The sequence below is a fragment of the Nyctereutes procyonoides genome, unplaced genomic scaffold (assembly GCF_905146905.1).
Source record: "Nyctereutes procyonoides isolate TBG_1078 unplaced genomic scaffold, NYPRO_anot_genome, whole genome shotgun sequence".
NCBI lineage: Eukaryota > Metazoa > Chordata > Mammalia > Carnivora > Canidae > Nyctereutes > Nyctereutes procyonoides.
In genome coordinates, this window is record NW_026575045.1 from 8,621,115 (window position 1) to 8,646,465 (window position 25,351).

A 25,351-nucleotide genomic window follows, 5' to 3' on the forward strand; every position below is an offset into this window, starting at 1 on the left:
TAAATATAAATTCATTAGAAGTGTCTGACTCTAATCAAGTACTATTAGGTTCATTCTAGCCTTCCTTTCTTGACTATTTATAACTTCCCTTTCTGAAAAGGAGAAACTTGGCTCCTGAAATCCATTATCTCTTTACTTAATTGCTCAACCTTAACGTGCAGTGTTTCAGAATTGCTAACCCATACCTTCATCAAAACAAAATTTACCAATTACAGTACAGTGTGTATATATAGATCCTTTTGTTTTTAGGTTTATAGTTTCCAGTCAAAACACTGCCTTCCAAAGTTGTATAGGAAAGACCCTTTTTGCATTTTTTGTTTTTTCCCTTCTCTTTCAGTATGATCATATCAAATATCTGTAGTACAATTAGATTCATCTGTTATCCTCTCTATACCATCCCAGTGCCTACCCCCCACACACATCCTGGTTTATTTTTTAAATAATGTTTTAACTTTTAAAAATTCTAAGTTAATGATTTTGAGTTGTCTAACTATATGCTAATTTCAAACATGAATGCACTCATACATTTATTCAAAACTTGATTGATGTCTTAGAACATAAATTTTAGTAAAAAGATATAGAAAATTACCACAAAAACAAAAATGACAGGTCAGGTAGTATCCATTCTAAAAAGAAAATAAAAATATAGTAGGGTATGTAGACAGAGTAACCTGTCAGGAATGTTTTATTGATAGGCTATCAATATAAGTCTAAAAAGGTAAGAATTTAATAGAGATTGAAGTAAGTAATGGTGTAGGCTTTGTAGGTTTTTCCTAGAGTTGTTTTGTTTTCCATGCAAAGTGAAGAGTGAGTGACCCTGAAATTACAGAGGGTTGTAGGTGTATTCTAGAAATAGAAAGAAGATAGGGCATATAGGGCAACATGAACCCTGGGGGGGAATAGAAACAGATGTGAGGTCAGGGAATTAGTAAGATAACTAAATCTTGTAGGTACTAGTAAAGCATTATAAGAAATTGAATTTTTTCCCTAAATAAATGAAGAGCTGAATGGTTTTCAAAGACTGTTGGCAAGATAGTCAAGTGAAGGAAGTACCTCAAGGAGGGGTGAAAGGCCAACTTTGTACCATGTTGTTGACAGGGCTAGTCAGTTGTGGACTAAGATCTGAGAAGAGGAATGTCAATGAAATGGTGAGAAAAAAACCTTAACAAACTAAGTTCAAGGGATGCTACAGAAACCAGCAAGTACAGACCAAAAATATGGAAAATTCTTTCAGAGTCTTTCTCTAATATGGAACAGAAAAATGGAGTGGTCCCTAGAGGGAGATGTGATCACAAGGACATATTTATTTTAAGATGAGACATATTATACTTAGTTTCTATGGTGATAAAAACAATTCAGTAGAGAGACAAAACTGTTGGTTTGTGGGAGAGAGGGTGTAACGTAAGAAGTGAATAGGCAGGAAAGTGTAGAATCATGTGTACCAATGGAGTTCTCTTTAAAAACCAGAAGGGCAAAGAACCATGTATGAATATTTGTTGATACAGTGAAGTATGGAACTGGGTGGGAGAGGAGCCTAAAAGAAATAAGTTGAATAATAAGATGTTGTGGTCAGGGCCTTATTTTAAGATTTTGGAAGGATTGCAGATAAAGGATATGATCCTTATAGTATTGACTGAGATGGGATGGAAAACAAGATCATGAGAGATGGGGAAAGTCAAACTACAAACAGTATCTTTAACATCAATATTAACTCCTTAAGAATTGTAACAATAATGGTAGAAATAAAACAATTCTCAAAGTCATTGAAGACTGAGAAAGAGTGAAATGGGTGTTTGTTATATAGAATTCCAAAAGAATGAGTAATAAATACTTGTCAAGTATCAGGGATGATGAGGTCTGTTTTTGGTTTATGATGCTATGTTTTGTTTGTTTGGCTGTTCATTTGTTGGGGAGGACTGTGAAGGAGAAGGGATGACTTGAAAGTAGCAGTGAAAATAAGAAGTACAACGTCCTGTTTCAGAAGCTAAGGTACTTGAAATGAGAGAGGAAAATAGCTTTGAAGTACTGGAGTTTTCTCACAGGTTAGACTGGTTTCAGTTAAAGCTATAAGACAAAATCAGGCCTACTTCTAATTTTGTAATTAACAAGAAAAGAGTGTGGTTGGAAGACTTCATGTCATTTGTCTAAATATTTTTAATATTTAAATCAAGGTCACAAACTGTTAACAAATTGTATTCTATCCTCTTATCTTTAAATGTGTGTTATGATAAAATATGTAAAATATTTTTAAATGACTGAGTTGATAAAATATTAAAAATTATTGAACATGATTATTCTCTGTGTGTGTGTGTTCTACTGATGGACACCTATATTTGCATGAGTAATAAAATGAATATATCCATTATTCTAGCATTATTATACATTTGTTTCACAAAATTTATTTTCTCATTCCAGCACAATCATTACTTAAGCTGTTCTAAATAAGATTGTCACGAGTTCTGTGACTATAAAGTATTGAAATAATATATACAACTGATTGAATTGTGTCCTAAAGGTGGTGCCCTACTCTGATCCGATTGGTGGTCTTATAAGAAGAAAGTGATTTCTCTCCCTCAAAGAGCATTCACTGAGGAAAGTCCATGTGAGGACACAGCTAGAAGGTGACTTTTCTGGAGGCCAGAAAGAGAGTTCTTACCAGAACCCAACTATGCTGGCACCCTGATCTTGAACTTTCAACCTCCAGAACTATAAAAAAATAAATTTCTGTTGTTTAAGCCACCTAGACTATGATATTTTATTGTAGATGTCTGAGCAGACTAACATATATACTTTCTTAAATATGTAAACTATGATGTAAAATTTTAAAAATACATTTCATATGTCTTCAAAAATACTTTTTCTAAAATATTCAAAAATATCAATTATGATTGAAGAAAAAGCAAATAAGGAATTAAAATTATAAACCAAACTTATTTAATGAAAATTTAAAGGGTTTTTTTTTGGTAAACATATTTTGTTTCAAACATATTGAACATATTGTAAAAAAAATAAGATATCTAGCCGGCAATAATCATCTAGTTGCCAATACGAAGGATCATAATCATAGTCTACAGGTGTTTAATCTAGAGCTCCATATATAAATGTTTTGTGTAATATGAAATATATAATATTGTGAAATAACTCTTATATATGAATTATTGGAAATAATTTACTAAGTTGCAAATATTTTACTAATTTGCAAATAACTCTATAACAGTAATTGTAACAGAATAAAATAAGAAAATAGATGTTAAGCACTACTTGGAAATGGTACTTCCTCATGCAAGAATCTATTGCATTCTTGCTGAGTAGAAAATTTGCAAGCTAACTTACCTTTTGTTTGCTTCCTTGGTTTGTTTAAATCTTTTTTATTACAAAAGTATTTCTGCTGTTCAAACTTTCCCTACACTTCCTATAAGCATCCATATTCAAGATTCCTGGAAGCATCATCCACAAAACTCCATAGCATCTAGATGAAATTGCATTTTGTTTCTGAGACATAGGACATGAGACATGAAGAAGCCTGTCTCTGAAGCCTGATCTATGTTATTCAGGAGAACGAATATTTAGAGTTATAGGGCATACTCTAACAGTTCCTAGCTCCAGACTTGGCCCATGGTTCTTTTATAATTAGGTATGCATATGGCTATGGTTTTGTGAGATATGGGTTCTTTAAAAGTAGTGCTTCTAATGTGAAGAAAGATTTTTTTCCCCTCAGTCTAAGCGGACAGACTAAAATATAGGGGCCCACTGAATTCACCGGACTTTCTCCAACTCAAAGATTAGATTTGTGAAGTATTGGGAATGATGATGCAAGTAGGAGCTCTGAGTGCACTGAATGTCCCCCTGCAGTTCCTTAGTATCAACTCAGAGGACAAGGAAGGAAGGGCCTGGGAGCAGGGAGAGATAGAAACCCTCCTTGTGTCTCCTTCGATGAAAGAGTGAAGGCTAGAGGAAGATCACCTCCCAGAAATAATCAGAATTCCCTGGGTCATTATAATTTCCATTTGATGACTACCTCTACCTTCTCTTTTGAATACTTTGATTTTTATTTTTCATTTTATTACATTACTTGCACTTCTAGTACAATGTTAAATGCTAATTTTGATACTGTAATTTAATTTATATAATATCATATAAGTAAAATAAAATTATTCTATAAAAGAATAATGCTAATACTACAGCATTGAGCATTATATTTTCTACTTAACTAGTTTTATCATGATCATGATGATGGTGTAGTTATCATCATTGCTGAGGCTGCTGTTGCTGTGCTGGCCTATGTGAGTTTCTTCTCTAGACTCCACTCACACAAGCAACTTTCCTAAGAAAACGACGTATTTTTTTCAGATATCTAAACTTCTATGTAAGTTATGTGCATTAGGGGAAAGCTAATTCTATTCACATTGAAGGAAAGATATTTTAGTCTACAGCTGAGAATTGTTGAAGGTGGTGCCCTATAGGACAAAAATAACGAAGCATCTTGTCCCCACAGCTGTTAGGAATTGTGGTAACATGATGAAAGCCACTCTACCAACAAGAACAGTAGACCATGAAAAATTGAGTAATGAGGTTTAAGCATTAACTGTATCATATAATTAATCTATATGCCTGAGCTTCAGGTATATGATATAACACACTTCCACAATTTGTGCTGGTTTTTATTTTACTTGCATAAGAAAGAATATTAGCTAATAAACACATGAAGGAAATGTACTTCTATTCTAAAACAGCATGGATGCCATTCAATAAAAATAGTTAAGTTCTGGAAGATCCATAATGTGTTCTGTTATTAAGAATAAGAAAAAAATTGGAGTCACATAGTATTATAGAAATGCCCTGGATACAAAAAAAAAAAGATCTTTACTATTAAAATCTAAAAGATACTGATCAATAATTCTTTTACTAAACAATTGAACTTAGTTTCCAACTATTTACATATACTCTTCTCATTTGTATTAATAAAGTAAAATTGGTCTATAAATATTTGTATTTTTTATTACTCAATCTGCCTTTGCTGTTAGCTATAAAATGAGTAGGCCACCTTATATTATTTACTATAATCTGAAATAACCTTAATTCCCAATTTAGATAAAGTGGTAGTACTAATTCCCTTAGAATTTCAAGGACTTTTTAATAAAACCTGGGTGATTTGGAAAATTTTATTTGGAAAAAAAAAAGAAAATATTTTAAAGTTTTACTAAGCAAAGTCCCTCTGATGCTTAATTCTTTTTGTGGTCAGTGGTTCCGATAGAGTTAATCAGTCTATATTTTACAGCGAACTGAATCCCAATAAAAATTTGCCATCATCTGACTGGTTCATAGATTGTTTTATTGGTTGACATCCTTAACTTTTGAATTTTTTATTGAATTAATCCAAAAAATAGTCTTATATAATAAGTACCATAAATATGCACAATTTTAGAGTCAAATATATCCTTCTTTCCCATTCCAAAACTCACTAATGTTTTTGATGTATGGATTCTCTGCTATAAAAATGTGTGTGTGTGTGTGTGTGTGTGTGTGTGTGTGTGTAATCCTTTGAGGGTTTTTAATACCAATTTTTAAAATACTTAAGGAAATTATGAAATGTTTTTAACTTTTAATTCTCTTTAATACTATATGAGCAATTTTATAGATATTTCTCCAGTTAAAAGGAAACATCTATTTACTGTTGTTCAATTAGAAAAGGCAATTAACACCTGCCTAATGAAAAGTATATTGTTTATTTTATTTTTAGATTTTCAAACCAGAGCATGCCCATCAGGACTTCTACCTGCTAAGGAATATAGAATTATTTTTTTAAAAGTCTGTTAAGAATTGATTGAAATGTGACTTGACCTAAGGAATTTTATTCAGCCATAAATAAACAAAAGAAAGGAAACGTATATTTGCTTGTCTTCAAGTCTGAAAATTAGGCTTTGATCTACAATTAAATTAATGTCCCCTGAGAACATCTTCTCTTAACTTCCTAAACATTATTTCTGAGGAATAGGCTCATTAGCACCAAAGTTCATTGTTTTAATTATGTTAAAAGGAAGGAAACATTTTTATTATTTTCACTAAATATACCTTATCAAATGTCACTTGTACCTGCATTTTAGAGGGAATGTGAATTATTTGTGCATATTTGTAATTCAGAGTTATATAAAATATTAAAAATATTTATCCTTTTATTCTTAATTGAATTTAAATGTAATTAAGTCAGACTGTAGCATGATAAAACAGGCATGAGACCAAGAAAGGGAAAGGAAATAATTGGCACTTTGCCTACCATAAGGAGGCCTTAGTAAAATGGAATAGGGAAGATGATACAAATATAGGTTGTTATCAAATACTTAAATTTATTCATTCATTCATCTATCCATTCATTCTTCAACATATTCATCACTTATATAATGAGTATTTGCTACATATTGGGCATTGTGCTGGCTGTCATGTAATGTACTAATGAGAAAAAGAAAAAAAAGACAAAACACACAGTGCAATCATGGAGATTACAGTATTAGGAGTGAGTAAAATGTAATAAAAATTCTCCAAATAAATGTGAAATGTATAAGTGTTATAAGTGCTATAAAAGAGAGCTATATTATGCTTTGAGAGCTTACAGTACAGTCTATTTAACCTTGCAGGAAGATCAGAGAAGTATTCTTGAGGAATTAAATGATTAATTCTTATCATTATATGTGGTGCTTATAATATATCAGCATTTTTTTTAGTTCTTAGCATGAATTATCTAATGTGGTCCTTACAACAATGATATGAGCTTTATACTTTTATTATGTTCCTATTACCTGGGAAGACCTGAGGCTCAGAGAGATTAAATAACTTGCTGAAGTTTGCACAACTGCTAAGTGATACAACCAGGAGTGGAATCTGTGCAGTCTGGTGCCAAAGCCTGCAGTTTTAACCCCTATAATACACTATCCCCCACTGAGAACCTAACTATAATGTCAAGAGGAGGAGTTTATTAGGCAAGTCTCATCATGTTGATTAAGCAACAGTCATCAAGGGAACAGTAAAGATAGTTCAGGAGAGAAGTATAATTATAATAATTATAACTCAAATATGCAGCGACCTCATGAATTAGGAAAAGCAGAGTAAAAAGAAAAAGGAAAATGTATAACTAGGCTTGAATCTACTTGATGAAAACAATCAGTAGTTCTCTTATAACTTTGCATAAGAATCTACATAAACTCAATGCACAGAATGCAGATGAATCATTATTAATAGAAATAACTACTCTATGGTAGAATACTCTGCATCTATTCCTAACCTTACTTCTTAAAGATGAATGACCACAAGTGGGTTATTTGTCTTCAAACTAGTTTCTTAAACAGTGTAACAGGAATTGAACTACCATTTTCCCATCAAAGGTATACAGTCTTTTCCCCACATAGCTCTAAAACTGAGTTCGCTTTGAGGCTAATATGTACATTTATATTTGCTTCTGTTTTGTGAAAGTTTGTTGTTAAGCCAATGCTAAATCTTAAAAGCCATGTTTTCATTCACATATTCAAGCAATATAAAGGCCTATTAAAGATACAAGACAGATGCAGTGAACAAAACGAAGCTTACTATCTAAAGCAAATGACAAAGTTAGCAAGTAAGCCAGACTATAAATATCATTTAAGGTAATAATTGATTATGAAACTTACAGAATTTGTTATTAAATGGATAAATCTTGTGTGGGTGGAAATCAAACACTTCTTTCTCAAAGGCATCAATGGGAGGTGTGCCTTAGTGGAGGAATGCATAAATATTCTTGATAAAAATATAAATCATGGAATAAATACTTATGACTTAAATTCTTCATTTTCTGAAAGCTATACACTAAAGAAAAATGTGTATTTTAAGTTATTATTGTTTACATTAATTTTTTGAATATCATACTTATATAAGTTACTCTACTGTAGTAGAGCTTCAAGAAAAGAAAACCAGTTGATATAAATTCTGTCATAAAAAAATAAGTAAATCCTGTCATAAAGTCTGCTTTTTCTTTAAGCAAAACAACTCCAATATTTTTTATGTGAAGTCATTTTTTTCATCATTGGATTTAAGAAACATAACTACAGTTATAGTAATTTCTATTTCTTTTCTTCAATGAAAATTTATCACCTCATTCTGTCAAAGATATCAAAATTTATTATCAGTTGAACACTCAGGATCTCAATAATCTTTAACATGCTCAACAGTTTCTAACAATCATGCAGTATGTCTAGTAACCACTGCTACAAAAATACATCATACAGCATCTCCCTGCTTCTCAAATTTCCCTTCATTCATTTTCAGAAGACTTTTCCTTACTTTCCATTGAAAAAGTCAACCATTCTTCAGGTGTGAGCTTCGATCTTAAGTCTTCTCTATCTAATTTAAATATAAATACACAGATATTATTCTCTTTGAGAGTACCCAAATGTTTTCCTTAATCCATCTATCACATTTTGTAAGTATTGCTCATTTGAGTCTTCAACTGTTTAGTATACACTTTCCCTCCCACCAGCTGTAGGTTCATAATGTCAGTGGTCATGTATTTTGTTCATTCTTCTCTACCCAAGGTCTACCACAATGTCTTGTACAGAGTATGAAAAATGTTTTCTAGAATGAATGAACATTGGTTTTGATAGTCCATTGGAATGGGAAAATCCTACCTCCTTTTTGTTTTTCTCTTGCATAAGATACATAGGAAATATTTCACAATTGTCAATTACTAAGTTCCAATACATATCCCTATTTGTGCTATTGCTGAGTTCTTCCAACTGCAAAAGGCAAGAATATCTGTGTTTGACAGAATAATTTGTTATGAATATTTCCTCCAATAGTCTCTTGGTGCAAATGCAAATTAAAATAGAGAATAAAGACCAATTTTTATCTTCCTAATCGACAGTTTTCTTATCCTTGTGGATTAATTTTAGAGACCAACATTTAGATAAATATGTCTGTGATTTTTTTCTTCTGATTTTATTTTATCTAATTTTATAGGCCCAAGAGAGTTCATTGTGCTTAATTAATTTCAATGGTCGAATTTCTAATCTTTCCATTTTCCCTAAGTAGGTCTTGAAGGGAATAAATTGAAAAGGCATCAGATATTTTCCCCCCTGGTTCCAATGTATTCTATGCCCACAAAGAAGATGCAGCAAATGCTAGAATACATGAGTGTTGGCTAAGGATATTACACATAATATCTGATGAACTCACATACAATTTAATATTTATTCAATTATTCTCCTTTACTGTGTCTGATCTTGGGTTACCACCTCCCCACTGTCTCCTCACCCCCTAAGAAAAAGCCTATAACGAGGAAACTAGAGTTATAAGTGGAAAGAGTGACACATAAAGGGAATAAAAGCCAATCCAAGAGTATTTTTGAACTGGTTTGACTCTGATCTACTGGAGCTTGATCTCTCTGGAGACAGTGCATAGACTATACAAATTAGAATAGAATAGAATAGAATAGAATAGGAAAGGATAAGATAGGATAGGATGGAGAAACTACATAAAATACATTTGAGACGTTTCTGCCTGAAACATGGAATTTTACATCCATCCTAACACCTGTCCCTTCTCGGTTAAATATGAGTAAGGTGGTGCACATGTACCAACACGGTTGAACAGGTTTGGCAGTTCCCCATACATAGAACTACAGAAGCCTTAAGAAAGAGGGCAAGATTAGGGCACCTGGGTAGCTCAGTACTTGGGCGTGTGCCTTTGGCTCAGGTCATGATCCTGGAGCCCCAGAATTGAGCCCTGGGATCGGGTCCCTAATCGAGTCCCGCATTGAGCTCCCTGCAGGGAGCCTCCTTCTCTCTCTGCCTATGTCTCTGCCTCTGTGTGTGTGTGTCTCTCACAAATAAATCAGTAAAATAAAAAGTCAGAGAGCGTGCAAGATCAGGTTGAGGGCTGTGAGGCTATTGCTTATCCCTGTGTGCAGTCCATGCCAAAGGAATAGAGAACAAAGGTGAGCTAAGATATTGTGATCTGTGGTATAAGATGTCTGCTTAACACTCTGATTGAAAAAGTGGCATGTTTTAATTATAGTTCATTACACAGGTACAAGAAAAACCATCAAAAGAGGTCAGAAAGAATATTAAAGTATTAGTGATACTATCAGTCAATTATCAGTACCTGGGACACTCTACAGAATACCTGGCCAGTACTCTTCAAAACTGTCAAAGTCATGAAAAACAAGAAAAAAAAAAAAAAAAAAACAGAGAAGCTGACACAAATCAGAGGAGACTGAGGAGAAATGATGACTAATTATAATGTGATATTCTGGATTGGATTTTAGAACAGAAAAAAAAAAGATATCGGTAGAAAAACTGGTAAATTTCAAATAAAGCCTGCAGTTTGGTTAATACAAATGAACAAATGTCACTTTCTTAGTTTCAATAACATATCATTGTTATGTAAGAAGTTAACTTTAGGAAAACTGGCTGAAGGGGATATGGAATTTTATTTAATTTCTTTGCAAGTTTTCTCTAAATCTAAAGTTATTTAATTTAAGTCTATTTGGGCTGCTGTAACAAAATACCATAGAATAACATCATAACAACAGAAATTTACTTCTCACAGCTCTGGAGGCTAGGAAGTCCAAAATCAAAGTGCCCACATGGTTACGTTCTGTGTGGGGTGAGTACCTGTCTCTCAGTTCATTAATGGCCATCTTGTTGTAGCTGTAACTAACATGACTAGGGGCAAGGGAGCTTTCTCTGGTCTCTTTTATAAGAGCACTAATTTGATTCATGAGGGGATCTGCCCTCCTGATCTAATTCCTTCCCAAAGGCTGCATCTCCCAATACTATCAGCGTGCACAATAGGTTTCAGTAGCAAACACAAACATTCAGTCCATAGTGATTCGTAAAAACAAACAACTGTATATAAAAATCAATTATAAACATGACATTCTTCTTTGGAACATTCCTTTGCAAATATATATGTAAAATATTTTGCATACGTACTTGCCAATTGTTATCCTGCTGTAAATACCAGAAGCAGTATGTGTATGTATGTGTGTACATACTTCCTGCTGACATGTTTAAAATTTTTCAGATGATAAAGGATTGATATAAATAATAGACTTTTAGTTAAAATTAAAAGGGTAAAAAGCTAAATTAAAATGGCTTCTTTGGCATGATTAAAATTTATTTTTATGTTTTATATCGAGATTAACCCTCCCTTTCCATAAAATAAATATTTGGAGTTTGGACCACAGGGAAGTTCCTAAATTGATCCATTAGGTTCCATATGTTTATACTAAAAATCTCAAGTACTTCTGAAGGGAACGCCTGGAGCTTGAACAAAACCATCGACTCAGTCAATCAGATCATCACAACTGATGCTCACATAGTGCTGGCTATGTCAGACACTCCTCCTAAGAGGCTCATGTACAATCAGTCGTTTTACTCTCATAAGAACCATGTGAAGAAGTTAGTAATAGTATCATTTCTGTTACTAATTTATTGAAGAATAAAAATTTGCCCAATGTCGCATAGTTGATAAGTGGTGGGTCCAGGATTTGAAGCAAGCCAATCTGGCTCTTGAATTCAGCATTTTTCCCACAAAAGTAGATTGCCACATCAACTGTGAACAAAGCCATTTCTGTTTCAGGAAGAATTAAAACATTCCTAGAAAATTTTGAATTTTTGTTTGAGCACCAACTTAGGCAAATTGATCATTTTTAAAACCTAAGAAAAAGTTCAACTTGTCCAAGTGGATAACCAATATCCAAGTGGATATATATATATAATTTTACTTATTTATTCATGAGAGATACAGAGAGAGAGGCAGAGGGAGAAGCAGGCTCCTTGTGGGAAGCCCACCATGGGACTTGATCCCAGGACTCCAGGATCGTGACCTGACTGAAAGGCAGACACTCAACTACTGGGCCACCCAGGTGCCCCAGGAGCCAGATATTTTAAAGATATTTCAGTTGTAATACCGAAAGACACGACTTCTTTCCTTACACTTGCTAATTATCATTACACGTTTTACATATTGGAACATGGTCCTATGGAGATTACTATTCTAGGAGAGAAAGAAATTTACCTCAGATGAATTAAACAATTAATGTACACCACATTAATATGTTAAAAATATCAATGAGATCACAGATTCATAGAGGGCTCATCAGAAAGGACTAGAACCTGAATTCCTAGATAACTTAAACAATAGGGATTCTGCCTACGAGAGAAGTACAGAAGCAACAATTAAAATTGCCCCTTAAAACTACACAAGCAAACAGGATTGCTACCTTTGAAAATAGTAACACAGAACAAAAGCATTTCTTTTGAAACAACCACACAGTTAGTGCAAGATGATACCTAAACATTTTACAAAACAATTCAAGAGGGATGTATTGTTATAGCATTAATTTTTTTTCTTCCAAATAATGGAAAGTTTAAAATTAGTCCTAGAAAAAAAAGACTACTGAAAACTTTCCTTTACAATGTGATAGGAATAAGCAAGAGTAGATGACTATCTTATATTCTGCCAAGACAAGCTGTCTGCTTAGTAGTTCAATTTACTTCCACTGACAACTATATTGAATAATTTAAAAATATGAGTTCACTGAATATTTTTAAATCAGTTAATTTGAAAAAAAATCAGTTAATTTGAGAAACGTATCCAATTAAATAACTTTTCTGATAGTGCATTTCTCATGAAAAAAAAAAAAAAAAGCCAAACCAGAAGAATCCCCTCGATAACTGGGTAAGGTAGGGCCATTACACACATGATGTCCTTTTGCAAAATTACCTTGGCACTTAGTGATCATTTACAATTATTGAGCTTTAGAAACAAAAAAGTCAGTTATTTTACCAGCAAAATGAGTTTATTCAGGAATAGGAGAAGAATTGTAATTCAGGACAAGCAAACTATGGCAAACCACAGGCAAGTCTGGAGAACAGAAAGATGGGCTTGCTTTTATAGGGGAAAGGAGGAAGCTGGGAAGGACCATTTTGCTCACTGAGCTGTTGAGGGGCAAAGAAAAATCCTTCCTTTTGCTTGAATCTGTAAAAGTAAGCTTATTTTATCTGGGGAATGTGAGGTACAATTCTTACTGTCAGTAATCATGTGAGAACTCTCCCTTCAGGGCTTGCCAACTTTATTTAAAAATGACATGTCCTTTATTTCTACACTCTTTTATAGATTTAGTAATGTTGACTTGTCAAGTTCCAAGGAAAATTCTACTGAGAGGTTAACTAGAATTCTATTTAATTTATACATTTTTTTTAGGTGGAGAATTGGTATCCTTATTATTTTACTTTATATAAAAAGTATATATTCTCTCCATTTATATGTAACTTTTTAGATGGTCTTCACTCATGTCTGGTCATTTTCTTCCTACAGTTTAATAATATTTACATCATATTTATTTCCAGTTCTTTATGCATTATACTGAAAAGCATACAATCTTCATATACCATATCTCAATTTCTAATTTAAATTGCCTTGTATGAAAACTATTGAGCTTTATATATTAATAGTTAATCTAATAACTTTGCTGAAATTATTATTTTTTACTTTTTGGTGTATTTTTAAATATTTATTTATTTATGAAAGACACAGAGAGGCAGAGACCTAGGCAGAGGGAGAAGTAGACTCTCTCCAGGGAGCCTGATGTGGGACTCTATCCCAGGACCCCAGGATCGTGACCTGAGCTGAAGGCAGATGTTCAACTGCTGAGCCACTCAGGAGTCCCTTTGGTGTATTTTCTATGTAGAAAATGTAAACCATAGTCTTAGGCAATGGTTTCTGCTTCCTTTCTTGCATGAAGAGTCCCACTGTGTATCTTGATTTCAAACACTGAGCCTTGCTCCAAATACCTGTCTCATATAAAAGAATTAATTTTGCCATTCTTCTGTATAACCCAAATTTCTGGCCACATCTCCCTGCTTTCAGACTTGGAGTCTGGAAGACCAGAGGGTTCAGTTCAGCAACCCTCTCTGTTTTATGTTTTCTTTCAAGTTGGTGCCAATGGATTCTCTGGAGTTCTGACAACAATATGATTTTCTTAATATCCCTTATTTATATGTCTTATATTTGTTTCTATGATTTTATGAAGAAAAAGATTTACTGCATGAATTTACAAAATTAAAATGAGCAGAAATTCCCATGAAACTTATCAATTAAATATATTATTCAGTAATAATCAAATCTTTGCAAGGTTCCAAAATCTTAAGTATAATAGGCTAAATTTAGCATTATAACACAGAATTGCGGAAAAAAAAAATGAATTGCTCTGGTTCAAATCTCAGCTTTATGGCTAATTAGATATGTTACCTTACAAATTATAGTTTCTGTCCTTAATTAACATTAATACCTTTTAGACGTTCCATGCCCATTTATGAAATAAGAATAAAATGGATCTTGTCAATCCTTCTAGTTATTAAATATTTTATATGAATGATCTAAATATAACATATCTTCACACGGATTCTCTTTTAATCATGCTTCAGTTGAATATTCACAAAAGCAAATTTACTTGGGCAGAAAAAGCTTGATTCAGATGACACAGTTGGAAAGGTGGCCTCTTCCACTCTAACCAACACTGAGGTTTATACTGATCCTCTAGGTGATCAAGTGTGGCATCCTACAAAGCTATTTGAAAATGAGAACTGAGGCATTGCCTACTATTGTTTTTATAAACATAAGAGAGTAAATCTGTAAAAAAAGAAAGAGTAAGTCCACGAGACATAGATAATAGGAGTATATTTTTATATTATTCTTATCAAAAACATGTATTTATGAAACAAGATCCAGGGATTATTCAAGAGTGATTTCTATTAATTTAAATTGAATAAGTATGAGATTATCAGCCTTTGAAAATTAATAAATGAGAAGCTGAAAAAAGGCACACACAATGACATTTATATAGCACTCTGTATTGATTCATATTTATGTGGACACTGAGGATCTACATTCCATGAGAACTTGGTGATAAACAAAAAATGGGATCACTTTTGAAATAAATTTAGAAACAAATCTCTTTCAAGTTGAAAGGAATTTAGAAATCAAAATACAGTATCAAGTAGTCAGTTAAAATATAAACAATTTACTGAACCAACATGTCTGGGAAGTCACAAGAACAATATGAAAAAAGAAGGAAAATATCCCTTGCTGAAGTCCAAAAGAATGAAAGATAAGAGTTATTCTATTTTTTTTCTTTTTATAATTTACACTTCTAACATTAAACTGAGAAGCAGCATTACAGACACCTGCTTCAGGATAGTCATTGTTTCCATGGTGCCACTTTCCATCACCTATTTTTAATAGTTTACACAACAAGATCAAGGGTGTCCCAGCTGTTACTGCCACTGTTGCTAAGCAACCTTTAAATCGGAGTTCAAGAAGACAAAGAATCATGCTTGAAAAATTTCTCAAGTGTCTGTTTTATGCACCCCCACCCCTGCTTTCTTCATTTTGCACAATTTTTTAATATTTACATTCAGATGCTTGCTTTTTAAAAATTCAATGTACTATATATGAATCCACCATTCCAAGTGCTACTAGGATTAACTAAATATTTCTAATGTAATATACATGTTCACCTACAGGCTACATCTAACACAAAATAAACAAATGTGAAGTGTTCATGTTATTAATCAGAGTGGGAGGCTGTTTTAGATCTTCATAATCTGCTGCAAGACCTGCATTGCTGTGCCTGAGAGTCTAGTGAAATGACACACGTATCAATAGCTAGAGATTCACTGCCTGCAGAGAATTACAATACCCTCTTGTGCATTTTGAAATCTAAATATCGTCACCTGCAAAAGACAGTGAGGTCAAAATTCTGTAAGAAATAGAAGAAAAGCCAGAAATGAAGAAATTAAGAACTTTGACCTTGGAATTTCTGACTGATGCAAATTGTTATTAGTTAAAAAGAAAATATTTTTCAAATATTTCTATAAACAATGATTGTTTTTCTCTAAAAGTAATTATTCAGAAACCATTGACACATTTATCTAGTTAATAGGTTGGTAAATATAAGTCAGCATGGAAAGTAAATAAAAAATGGAGAAAGTATCTTAGTTTTCCAAGCTAATATTTGATCGTGACTTGAGCTTTCAAGTCACAATAAAAAATTACTGAATAACCCACAAAAAAGATATCTTGATATGATTCAAAACTAGAGATTTGATAAAGTGTACATTTGTATGCAACTATGTACATTTACCAAAATTAGTCAATCCAGCTGAAGTTGGTATACCAGAAATGGTATACCATTTCTGAGAATGTAGGTTCTGATCCATATTGTAGTGGTCCAATGCAATGGTGCATACTGACTTACTACCTAGATCCTCAGATTTTCCTTTGGCTCTCTTTCTAACCAAACACAGAGCTATAATATTTTCTTTCTGAAAATTTTCATTTTGTTTTTTTTTTTTCTATTCATCTACTATCTTCTGGCTCTTTTATAAATTCTGCTAAATCTCTTGGTATCTGTGTTTTGTGATGGTGGTAGTGGTTTACAAATTGCTGATGGTCACTGAATTTATTTAAATTACTATTATTTGTTGTCCTGGTTTCCTTAGTACTTGCCACTTCTGTTGTTGTCCTTTTAATTTATTTGTCTCCTGCAAATATATGTAACTGTTAAAAATGTCAATTAATTATTATTGACCATATTTTCTACTCAAAGCTATGAACGTAATGACAATGGATTTGAGCTGGATACATGTGAAAGTGACCAAGGGGTCATCACTGACAAAAGAAATTCTCTCATGAGTACATCTAAATTATAGAGTCTAGAGTCCAAACTCCCTGAGCAGTAAGTAAACTGTGGAATATTAGAAATTAGCCTGGAATGTTCAAGATTAATAAGTAGAGACTGAAGTCTAGTATGTATTGATATGGCTATTGACTACACTTGCTAAAAAGCTCTAACAATAAGATTAAATAAACACGTTCTCTAGTTCTTATCTCATTTCTCTACCTCTTAATGCGTCCCTTTGCCATCTTTCTGTTTTTGCTACAAAAATTGTTTCCATTTATACAGTGTTTCATTCATCTGGTTTCTTCCATATTTTCCTCTTAGTTTGAAAACATGCTCTATTAGTTTGCTAGGGCTGCATAACAAAGTATCACAGACTAGGTGACTAAAACAACAGACATTTATTTTCTCTCAGTTCTGGAGGCTAAAAGTCCAAGATCAGCAGAGCTGCTTTCTCCTTTTACTTGGCTTATATAGATGGCCATCTTCCCCTTGTGTCTTCATATGGCCTTGCCTCTGTCTATGCCTTGTGTCCTAATCTACTCATCTTCCAAGAATACCAGTCACAGTGGTTTAGGACCCATCCTAATGACCTCCTTTAACACTAATGAGCTCTTTAAAGACCCTATATCCAAATACAGTCACATACTGAGACACCAAGAGTTAAGACTTCAAATAATGAAACTTGAAGTAACACAATTCAGCCCACGTCAGATACCTAAAAATCACCCTAAATAAAAATTATCCATGCAAGTTCTCTCTACTTCTCCCCTGGTGAAGTGATTCCAACACTCATTTTCCTGGGGGAAAAAAAAAAACTTGATAAGAGAGTTTTCTACATTTACTCTTTCTGTATCTGCACCCTCTATTTAACTCTTAATTCATTGGCTTTACCTTCAATGCTGAGAAAATTCATTCAAAATATTCCCAAAAGAGGGATCCCTGGGTGCTTCAGCAGTTTAGTGCCTGCCTTCGGCCCAGCATGTGATCCTGGAGTCCCGGATTGAGTCCCACGTCGGGCTCCCTGCATGGAGCCTGCTTCTTCCTCTGCCTCTCTCGCTCTCTCTCTTTCGCTCTGTGTGTGTGTGTGTCTCATGAATAAATAAATAAAATCTTTATATATATATATATATATATATATTCCCAAAGGATGCCTTCATTTTTACATATCCTAAAAGTGCTACATAGTATTATTTTACTACAGATAAATACTTCTGTTGGTTATTTTACAATGGAGTTTATTTTGTGTAAAGTTCTGCTTTATGGCTCCAATTCTGTGTCACTTTTAAATGTCTCCTTTTTTCCCCTACAGAGCTCAAACTATCACCTACCATGTGATCTGTCACACGTCTTGACACAAGTTTGGTCAGGAACTCACAGTTTAATTGAAGTCTCTATACCAGAATTTCTATCACATTCTTTAGTAAATATCATTTGTTTGTTTGGTTATTAGCTTCTGTTCTTATGTACATTTTATTTATTTCTCTTCGTTTTTGTTTTTGATGATTCCAGGATTTGCTTATCAATCTATTCTTCTATGCCTACAGAGAAGGTACAATTTTCTAGGTAAATCAATGCAAAATAACATGAAAATGTGGGCTGACATAATGCACAAATATTTTTAAATACATCATATGTACTACCAGGAAGTTCTGCAAATGCTGGTTATTGAGCAGTGACCAAGGCAGACATGCTGCCTATTTTCATGAAGTATATAATCCACTGAAAAGAGAGAGAAAGAAACACTGAATAAATACAAATAAATATCTATTGTAACAGGTGGAAATAGGGCTATGAAGACAGAATAGCATCAGGAGGATATGAACTGATATAGCAGGCTTTGTATAAAATGGCCTTAGGCCAGAGAACTAAATATAGAGAAAAAATGAGTCATGCAAATATTTGAGAGTGACATTTCAGGAAGTGCAAATAGTATGCGCTAATCTTGGAATATCAAGGAGTAGGAAAAAAGGTCAAAATGGGTAAAACACAATGAAGAGTGAGGTAGGAAATGAGTGCTAGCATATTAGATCTGAGTGTCATGATCATATAGAGACTCTATTCCTTAGTAATAACTTTGACTTTAATTTGAGTCTGATGTTCATGTTTTGAGTAAAGGACTGGTGTGATGAATGCATTTTTAAAAGATTACTCTAACATATCTTCTTCTGACCCTGATAGAACTATTTGCATTAGACCAATGTTCCAAGCAAGAACAGTAAGAAAAGCCCCAGATATTTTTTTTTTAATGAAGACATAAAAGAACTGATGAGTTTCACAGAACTGGAGGTGTCAAGGTTTCAGAGATAAGGGAATCACAGAGACATGAGCCGACATTTTACATCTGTTTCACAAAGCAAATTTGCAGATTTCTCAGAAAATATGCTGCAGAAATCCAATGTCAAGAGACACAAAACTAGAATAGTTTTGGACATCTCACATGACTAAATAGACAAAATTGGAGGTGAGAGCTGTCAGTAAACTCAGCAGAGAAATAAGTCAAGATCTCAAAAATGAGAAGGCAAAGAAGTAAGCTGGAGCTCTATACTCTACATATTTTCTAACTGAGCTCAAGTGGTTGAAGGTAAATGACAGTAGAAATACTAAGCCAGCAAAACTTATATTAATTTAAAATAAATAATTTTCAGTCAAGAAGTGATATATAATGACACTGTCCAATAGCTAATTCACTTGGAAGATTAAACAATTCTGAATGTATAGACAATCAGAAAATAGCTTCAAAATAGTTAAATAGACAAATATATAATCACATTGGGAAACTTTTATTACGTGACTCTCAATGAGTGGCTTAGTCTGGTTGGGCTACTATAACAAAAATACCATAGATTGGGTGCCTTATAAACAGTTCTGGGTCTTGGGAAGTCTGAGATCAAGGCACTGGCAGATTCAGCATCTGGTGAAGGTTTGCTTCCTGGCATCCAGCCATGTTCTCACTGTGTCTTCACATGGTGGAAAGGGTGAAGGAGCAATGTGTGGTCTTTTAGAAGGGGACCAATCCCATTTGTGAGGGTTCCATTATCATGACTTAGTCAGCTCCCAAAGGCCCCACCTCCAAATACCATCATTGGGGATTTGGTTTAAGCATAGGAATTTAGAAGAGGGGGCACAAACAATCAGTAAAGCAATGGATGATAGAACATGTTGACAAAATGAAAAGTCATCAAATATGGTTTAAAAACTTTTTTTAAAAAAATTATAAACTTATATCAAGACTAATCAAGAAAAGTAAATAAAAACACAAATCACAAATAGGTGACATGAAAAAGAAAATATAATTACATATCTAATGTACAACAAGATAAACAAGTACAAACATGTTTATGTAAAAATGTAAAATTTAGATGAGATGAGCAGATTTTTAGAAAAACATTATTCTCTATAATTGACCAAAAAATAGAAAATAAAGAGACAATATTTTAAAGAAATGGAATCTTTCAAATGTCTCAGAAGATGGGGCATCTGGGTGGCTCAGTGGTTGTCTGTCTGCCTCTGGCTCAGGTCATGATCCCAGGGTCCTGGGATGGAACCCTGCATCAAGGCTTCCTGCAGGAAGCCTGCTTCTTCCTCTATCTGTGTCTCTTCCTCTCTGTCACTGTCTCCATGAATAAATAATTTTTTTAAAAAAAGTATCAGAAGGTAATCTTCAAAACAACTTAGTTTTATGGGAGAGTGCATCAATATTTTAAGGAGGAAATACCAGCAATCAGAAATAACTCCTATTGAAGTTAGAAAAGAAGAAAGTTCTTTCCAAGTCATTGCTTGAAAATGGGTACATTTATTGCTCAATCTCATAAAGTATTAAAAAAAGAAATTTGAGGAATAAACTTAACCAAAGAAGTGAAAGACCTGTACTCTGAAAACTATAAAATATTGATGAAAGAAACTGAAAATGACACAAATAGAAAGACATTCCATGCTCATGGATTAGAAAAACAAATATTGTTAAAATGTCTATACTGCAAACAACAGATTTAATGCAATCTCATCCAAAATATGAACATAATTTTTCACAAAACCAGAACAAATATACTAAAATGCGTATGGAATCAAAATGACCTAAATAGGGAGGCAAAAATATACAATGGGAAAATACAGTCTCTTCAACAAATGTTGTTAGAAAAACTGGACAGTTGTATGCAAAAGGATGAAACTGACCACTTTCTTACACCATACTCAAAAATAAACTCAAAATGGATTTAAACCAAAATGTAAGACATGAAACCACAAAAATTCTATTAAAGATCACAGGCAATATTTTCCCTCACATCATTCACAGCAACATTTTTCTAGATATGACTCCTAAGGCAAGAGAAATAAGAGCAAAAATAAATATTGAGATTGCATCAAAATAAAAAGCTTCTTCACAGCAAAGGAAACAACCAGGAAACAAATAGGTAACCTACTGAATGGGAGAAGACATAACCAAAATACATAAAGAGTTGATAGAATACAACACCCCCCCAAAAATAATCCAGTTTTAAAATGGACAGAAGATATGAACATTTTTCTAAAGAAGACATACAGATGGCCAACAGAAACCTTAAAAGATGTTCAATATCACTCATCATTGGGGAAATGCAATCAAAACTACAATGAGATATCACCTCACATTTGCCAGAAGAGCTAAAACCAAAAACACAACAAGTTTTGGTGAGGATGTGGAGAAAAAGGAACCTTCACACACTGTTGATGGGAATGAAAACTGGTGCAGCCACTGTGGAAAACAGTATGGAAGCTCCTCAAAAAGTCAAAAATATATCCGTGCTATGATCCAGTTACCATACTGCTAATTATTTATCCAAAAAATGCAAAAGTGCTAATTCAAAGAGAAAAATGCACCGTTATGTTTATTGCAGCATTATTTACAATATCCAAATAATGGAAACAGCCTAAGTGTTCATTGATAAATGGATACACAGATGCATTCTCTCTCTTTACCTCTGTCCCTCTTTCCTTATGAGTACATATACTACTATAAGTACATACACACACAGACACACCACACTATACACACACACATATACAAACAAGGAATATTCAGCCAGAATTAAATCATGGAGAACCTGCATGACTTAGTCTGTTAAGTGTCCTACTTTTAGACACTTTTGGTTCGGGCCATGATCTCAAAGTTACGGCATCAAGCCCCACAGGGAGCTCCATTCTCTGCGGGGTGTCTGCTTGAGATTCTCTCCCTCTCAGTTTCCCCCTGCCTTTCTCCCCGCTGTGCTCTCTCTTTCTCTAAAATAAATAAATAAGTCTTTAAAAAAAAAAGAATAAAATCTTACCATTTGCAACACCATGGAACTAGGGAGTATAGTGCTAAGCAAAATAAAGCAATCAGAGAGAGACAAATACTATAGGATTTCACTCATATGTGAAAATTAGGAAACAAGCAAGCAAAGAAGAAAAAAAGAGAGACACAAACCAAGAAATAGACATTTAACTATAGAGAAGAAACTAATGGTTACCAGTGGGTGGGGGTATGGGTGAAATAGATGATGGGGATTTAAGGGAGCACTTGTGGTGAGCACCAGGTGATATATGGAATTATTGAATCACTATATTACATACTTGAAGCTAATATAACACTAATTTGCTAACTGGAATAAAAATAAAAAACTTAATAAATGCTTTAAAAAATAAAAAAAAGAAACTCAAAGACAAATCTGTCTACAAATGCAGAAACCTTAAACAAATATTAGCAAATCAAAACCACATATCTATTTTTTAAAAAACCAATTTGCTTATATTGCAGTCATGCAAGATTTGCATAAATATTGAAATTCAATCAATGTAACAACTCTTCTTATGAAAAAATAAACTTTAAAATTATATTATTCTTTAAATAGCTGAACAAAAGATGATTTGATAAAATTCAACGTGAATTCCTTTAAAACTCTTAGCTCTAAGGCAATAGAAGGATTGGAAAAAAAACCTCTTTAAATGTAACTACAGAAAGCCTATTTCAAACATCAAACTTAACAATAAAAATTTTAAGCGTTACCTGAGGTCAGAAATGCAACTGAATACTCTTGTATCCATAATATTCATACTCTTGTATCCATAATATTCAAATAATCTGTACAAAATAAGTGTCACTCCTATAGAAGCTGGATAAAAGTTTGAACAGATACAGAGTGCTAAATACTCAACAGACATATGTAAACATGTCTAACTTCAATGGTGATGAGGGTAATATACATTAAATGACAACTAGATAACATTAATCACCATAATGACAAAAAATAACATTTAAAGGAAAGGCACAAAGTACCAAGTATTGGTCAGAACATGTCTCAGGTTAAGAGCTCATATACTGCTGATGGTGTGTAAATCTAAATACTACTTCAAAAGTATTTTGGCTCTTATCTATTTAACTTTATCTTGTGAATATCTCCCAATTCCACTTCAAGATATAAACCTAGGACAAAAGTATATATATTTTCTGAAGACGTCACAAAAATGTTCATGCTACCATTATTTGTAAGAGCGCAATCTGGAAAAAAACAATAATAAATGAATATACAAATGTGGTTTAATGAGAACATTAACTCTTGGGACAAGATTTGGAGATTTAGGAAAAGAAATACAGAATTTGACATTACACATGGTAACATTAATAAGCCTATCAGATATCCAAGCAAACATTATTTGGCATAAAGAAACTGAAGTTCAGGAGAAAGATTAGAAATTGAAACATAAGTTTAGGAGACATATTTTTGCTTGGCATTAAAGTCATGGGACTAGATAAAATCAGCTAGAAGGTAAATATAAGAAAGAAAACATGATCAAGGATAGAGTTTGGAGCATTCCTAAATTTAGGTTCAATAAGATAAAGAAAAAGAAGCTAAGAAGGTTAGGGAGGAATAATGAACCAAGAAAGAGTGATGTCCTGACACCACATGAACTGTTTTAAGAAGGGGTGATCACCAGTTTCAGGTATGCATTTTAATTTATTAAAGTGAGGACTGAGAATTGAGTTTCAAATTTGGCAATACAAATATCACTGGTGATTGTAACAAGACTTGTTCATATTAAGTATGAAAATAAAATCTGAATTGAAGAGGACACAAGAAAGAAAGAGAGGACAGGCAGTAGAGGACCTGAGTAAGACAATGTTCTGATTTCTTTGTATATGCAAAAGCTAAGAATCAGGGTTGAATTTTCTGGTGGGGTTACATGGTGAGACTTATTTTTAATCTTAAGACTGAAATGTTTATAAATGACAAAAAAAATGATGTAATACTGAAGAGAACTAAATGATGCAGGAGTGTGAAACGTTAATTACAGGAGCAACATTCTTGAGTAGATGAGAGAGAATCCAAAGTATATGTCAAGGATTCGGCCTTATGCAGGGACAGAAACATTTCAATTCATGTAACAGAAGACATATGAGAAAGGATACAGGAGCTGAATATGACCAGGTGAGGTACACAGAAGGAAGGTTTAATTCAATGCCCTCATTTCCCATTGTCATTGCCCTGCATTCTTTATATTACAGAGTGTTAAATTTTAAAATATGGAATACACAATGGAGATCAATATTCATTTCAAGTTTGTTTCAGCCATATAGTTTCCCAAGCAAATAATAGATAATTATCTGCCAAGAGCATGTGCAGAAATAAAGAAATCCAACCTGTTTAAAAATTATATTCACTGTCAATGAGCAAAATCCCATAAGATTTTTGATGACATGCTGTACCTAATTCCTGTAATTACTGATATATATAACTCCCCTACCCAAGTTACTTATGTATATTATTTTTATGACCATGTTGAAATTGAATTTTATTAACCTACCAAAGAGTATCAATGAGAGATGTGGCCCTAGATATGGAATTTCAGAGAATAATTGTCTCCTTCTAGCACAGAATCACATCTTCTGTTAACAAAGAATATAAAATAGCAACTTCTTCAGCTGGAGAATACAAGTCATTGAAAGTGAGAGGCCTTTTGAAATTATTTGCATATTCCAAGATATCCCTAATGTGGTTGACTGATAGTGCAATTGATACCCAAATTTTACATAACCTAATTGAGTTGTGTACTATGTCTAACCTCTGTACTACTTCAACAACATTTAGAATAAATCTCTGAATCTGGATTTTATCCTTATTATTCTATTGCCAAAGGAGCCCATATTTATTTTTTGATCCTACTTAGAGTCCAACTTAGGTTTCATTCCATTATTTCATGCAAGATTTTAAAAATCTGGGTTTGTTATTCTGTGTTAAATGTTCCAATGTATCTGAAGCAAGTATTTCTCTTCTTGGGACTGCCATTACTTATGTCCTATAAAAATTGGTTTTGGAAACAGCTGCCTTTCCACAGAGCTTCTATCAGTGGGGTATAGTCTCAATGGATTAGAAATCAAGATCTTTCTGGGTAATTTGCCACTGCCAATCATGACCACTATATTATTATCCAAGTTGTTTCTTTGTATTTTTTTTCCCTTATGGCCATCTCTTGGTCTGATATGAAGGATTCCAAAACCATACACTTTCCATTGAGGATCTACTTCTGGCAACCCACTCTCAGGTATTCTTTATAATATTAACATATGTGAATTCCATGTACCAGAAACCAATTGAATAAAATAAAGGGAAAATCTGAGTGATT